This window comes from Panicum virgatum, chromosome 6N (assembly GCF_016808335.1).
Source record: "Panicum virgatum strain AP13 chromosome 6N, P.virgatum_v5, whole genome shotgun sequence".
NCBI classification, from domain to species: Eukaryota; Viridiplantae; Streptophyta; class Magnoliopsida; order Poales; family Poaceae; genus Panicum; species Panicum virgatum.
In genome coordinates this window covers 24,578,182-24,582,774 of record NC_053150.1, presented here as the reverse complement: position 1 = coordinate 24,582,774, position 4,593 = coordinate 24,578,182, and the positions used below count along the sequence as shown (strand labels likewise).

At 44.8% G+C, this 4,593-nt stretch overlaps 1 long non-coding RNA gene across 1 annotated transcript; it reads right to left on the bottom strand.

Moving 5' to 3' along the window:
• Positions 1-996: 996 nt before the first annotated feature.
• LOC120677284 lies at positions 997-1,975 on the bottom strand. Its single transcript, XR_005676246.1, has 2 exons — positions 1,607-1,975; positions 997-1,506 (listed from the first exon to the last, which is right to left on the bottom strand). It is a non-coding gene; the product is annotated as an uncharacterized LOC120677284 (long non-coding RNA).
• Positions 1,976-4,593: the final 2,618 nt, after the last annotated feature.

The following is a 4,593-nucleotide window of genomic DNA, read 5'->3' as shown; positions in this document are numbered from 1 at the left end:
TGAAAAGTCCTAGCCATGTACTGTTGGAGTCCTACCATAATTGAATCGGGTAGTTTCCTTATACTTTGACAAGTTCTACGCCTATTCGGGTAGTTATATTAGGATAAGGTACATATCATGCGCTATCCCTTATTCTAGAACATTCTTCGCCTGCGAGCAGTCTTGCTGCCCCGGGTCTGATAGGTGGTGTGTTAAAGGGTCATCCATGGGTTACTTCAAAAGAAAAATACCTCTCTTCCCATCACAAGTACTGTATATTTGAGATGGTAAGGGAGATACACGGAAGACAAGGAATCCTAAGTTTGAATTCTGACCGCTGCACGCACGCATATTTCGCGTGACTTTTGACATGGAACTGGCGCGTGTGTGGGCCTCTTCTATGATTTAATTTTTTTTTACCAAAAATTCTTTGGTACCGATTACCTTCACCCAATACCAAAGAGAGACTTTTGTACCATGTAATGTTTTCCCAATGGCGAAGGCTAAAACTTTTAATCTTGGTCCCCTAGTACCGGTTGGAAAACTAGTAAACTCATTTTCAACCGGCACTGATAGACCTTTTCTCCACCGGTGGCTCTAGGTGGCAAGGCAAATGGTCCTCCCCTGATCCCCACCCACCGTCCTACTGGATTCAGCACTTTTGCCCAGAGTTTCCATTGAGTGGCCGACGGTGATGTGTTGATTCATTCTCTGTCATCGGTAAAGGTTAGTCGGTCATTGATTTTTTAAAAATCAACTACACTCTCGAGCCCCAACCACTCTCGCACTACCGAATTCCTCTTATTTGCCGAGTGCCGCAGACACTCGGCAAAGCCAGCAATACATGGTTGCCATCAAATATATTTTTTGCCGAGTGTCATGCCTAAGGTACTCGGCAAATCATGGTTTTGCCGAGTGCCTCATTTTCGCCGAGTGTTTCACCCAGTGCACTCGGCAAATATGTCTTTTATTGAGTGCCCGTGTTAGTGCCCTCGGCAAACTCCTTTGCACTCGGCGTATAGTCGATTTCCGCTAGTGTCGTCCATTAGAGAAGATAAATATTAAACAAATTGATCCCTCTCGCCCACTCAACTCAAACTCTCGGTAAAACTGTTGAATCTTGTAGCGCGGGCGCCGGCCCCCAAAAGGTGTTTAATCCAACCGCTGGTGGTGTTTGCCTTGAGCTCCAAGGTCCCGTCATTGAACACGAGCTGCAGCTACCCGGCCGCCCAGCCCTGCATTCGTGAGTCTCTCTGAGTCTGTTGTTGACGTTGGATGGCAGATAGGACTGGCCATTCAATTTTTTGAAATTTAAAACTGATCGTTCTTCCAGAAAACCAAAAACTGACACCAAAAATATCACTTTCTTGGTTCGGTTTTTCGGTGGCACTGAACAAAACCGAAGCTCACTTTTGACAGAACAAAGACTTCTTTCTCTACGTCCACAGGCTGATGCTCATCTACCTTGTCTATATCTATCATCACTTCAGTTACTTGATTTGCCACGGTTTCTTTAGTATCCCCTATCTACAAATAAAAGAGGGGCATGACAGAATCAAACAACACTCCAAAGATGGAATTCGCGGAGTAGCAAGCATCCAGATCAAAGAAGTAGAAGATGACATACATCGGATGATTCCTCGGTTATTGCGGCCGGTGTTGCCGCTGCTTCCTCCTGCTGCTTGCTTCTGCTAGGTTGCCGTTCACGTCGTTTGCCCACGTGCCAACACCTGCCGCCTGCTCCTGCAGTGCTGCTGCCGGCGCCGGTTGGTGACGGCCCCGCACGCACGCGCTGCCTGACCAGGCTCTTGCGTGCGCATCCGCGCCGCCCAATCTCACACCGCACGCTCTGTGCTCGGAAAGAGTGTGGAGTATAGAGTGCCTGAGGGTTGAGGGCTCCACGAGATGCAGATGTGGGCAGTGCAGTCCAGCACTGAGGCCGCCCGCCACCGGCTGGTCAGTGCACGTGCGGTGGGGAGGAGGAGGATTGAAAGGATAAGGTTTAGGGATTGGAGACAAGTATATATTGTGCATGGTTCATTAACCTTAAGCCGCGGAGGGCTGCACTGGCTGATATTGGGGGCCCTAGAATTGGTAATTTCGGTTGTTCGGCTAGTTCGGTTCGGTGCGCACTGAAAACCAAACTCAAACCCAATCACCAAATTTCATAAAAAAGCAAATTAAAGTCAAACCGAAAAAAACTGAAAAACCAACAATTCAATTCGGTTCGGGTCAGTTGGGTTTGGTTCGGTAATTTTGGTGGAAAAATGTCCAGACCTAATACCAAATACCACCATGATTTGCTGCATGAAGTATGAAGTTCCCTCCACCGTTAAATGGCACGTCAAAAAACGATTTTACTATCTTTGAAGGATATGGTCCTCTGCTAGAGCTACCCGTTCCTTCCCCTCTCTCTCACTCAGCCCCGGTGTTACTGTGTTGCGGGCGCGACAGTGTGCGGCCCCGGCGATCGTACGGGTACACGGTCCTAGCAGCATGGCTCCGACAGCCGTGTGAGCCTTAAGGGTCATGTTTGGTACGGTTTTTTAGCACAGAGTACTGTAGCCAACTTTTACCACTAATTAGGGATATTAAATAAAAGAAACTAACAAAACTAACTCCACAACACTTGCGCTACTTCAGAGATGAATCTCATGAGACCTTTGACCGCATATTAAAGGATTGTTAGTGTAGCATTACTGTAACCAATTATGGATTAATTAGGCTCATTAGATTCATCGCACAAAGTTGCACCCATCTGTGAAAAGATTTGCAAATCTACTTCGTGTAGTACTTTATACATAATAGATTCTCATGTAGTGCTAGATGTGCTACTACGAGTCTAGGCTCGCGGGTCGTGGCACCGATGACCGTGCACTATTGGAGAAGCGCAAATTCGTCTGTGGCCGTTAGTACTAGTCACGGTTTCAGCCGGTACTAACGTGCAAATTAAGTACCGGGCCAAAAGAACAGTGCCCATGGGAGCCGATTAGTGCCCAGTCGGTACTAAAGTGTGCCACCGACAGCCCTCGACAGCCGCCTGCAACGGCTAGTGACAATTTAGTACCGGCTGGAGCCACCAGCCGATACTAAATGGCCGCCAGGAAACTTAGTACCGACTGGTGGCTCCAGCCGGTACTAAATGGGGAGCTTTAGTATCGGCTGGAGCCACCAGCCGATACTAATGCTTCCACTATAAATCGGGGCTTCTTCCTCCCCGAGCCGAGCCAGCGCCCATTTCACCAAAGAGCTAGCTCGAGCTCGGTTCTTCTCTCATATTAGAGTGGTGCCGCCATTTTATCCTTTTTTGTGATATTTGCACTCATCCAAGTGCGCCAAAGGTTTGCAACTTCATCCTCTCTTTTTTGATGGTCTTCAGCTTTGTTTTATGCTCCATAGATAGTTAGAGAAATTTAAAAAATTTAGAAATAGTGAGAATGAGCATTTCTTTGATTTATGCAATGATTTGAAATATATATGACCATGTGATTTAGAGAGTTTTTTTAGAATGAGTTTAGAGAGTTCATGTGATTTACTTGTATATATGTCCATATATGGAAAGTAATTTTTTTATAATGAATTATTGAAACAAGTATAATAGAATTTTTTGTATTATGGATGGATTATTTTGACACTCTAGTGATGTATTTATTCAGGCTCACATTGAAACCATATAGAAGCTTAAAAAACTTTATTTCGAAACAAGTATACGTCGTTAATCTCCATTCAACGGTGATGGCACTACATTTCGGGGATACACGATGCGCTATAAGGACGTCGCCAATAGATTGGTCGCAACACCAGCATTTTCGGTTAATGCGAACACAGCATTTGGCGCAGTCAGTGTGGTCGTTGTTGCACTGAGAGCATATCAATGAGCATGCTGCATGTGCCAAGTGCTGTGTTCGTATCAACCGTAAATGTTGGTGTTGCGACTGGCCTATTGGTGACCTACTTGTACCGCACCGTGTCCCCCCGAAAGGCAGTGTCATCACCGTAGGGTCGAGGTTGCTGACATATACATTTTCCGAAATAAAGTTTTTGTTCTTCTAGATGGTTTCTGCATATTGAAAAGAGTGTTCTCTTGAAACTGAAGGGTGTCAAAATAATTAGGAGTTATAGAGATTTATTTCAATTAATTAGAGATTTATTTCAAATGTCCTTTTTATATATGTATACTTGTTACCACCAAGTGTCAACTGTAAACGAATTAGTGTTGCTATTGGGGCATTAGTCATATCGTGCCGAACAAGGGTTTAGGCAGAGCTACGACATTGAAAGGCACACAATGATGACTAATGGCTCAATAGCAACTCTAATTTATCTACATTTTAGACTTGGTGGTAACAAGGGTACACTTTAATTGTTATTTTGAGAGCAATTATTGTTTTATTGTAATTGTAATTATTGTTTTATTGTTTTATTGTAATCGTGAGATCATAGACACTTACCAGCAAGTGTGAAATGTAAATGAATTAGTGTTTGCAGTTGGGTCATTAGTCACATCGTGCCTGCAATGTCGCAACTCTTTCTAGACCCTTCATTATTTAGATAGGGTGAGGCCACGAGCGACGAAGAATAAGGGCTTAGACAGAGTTGCGACATTGCACGGCA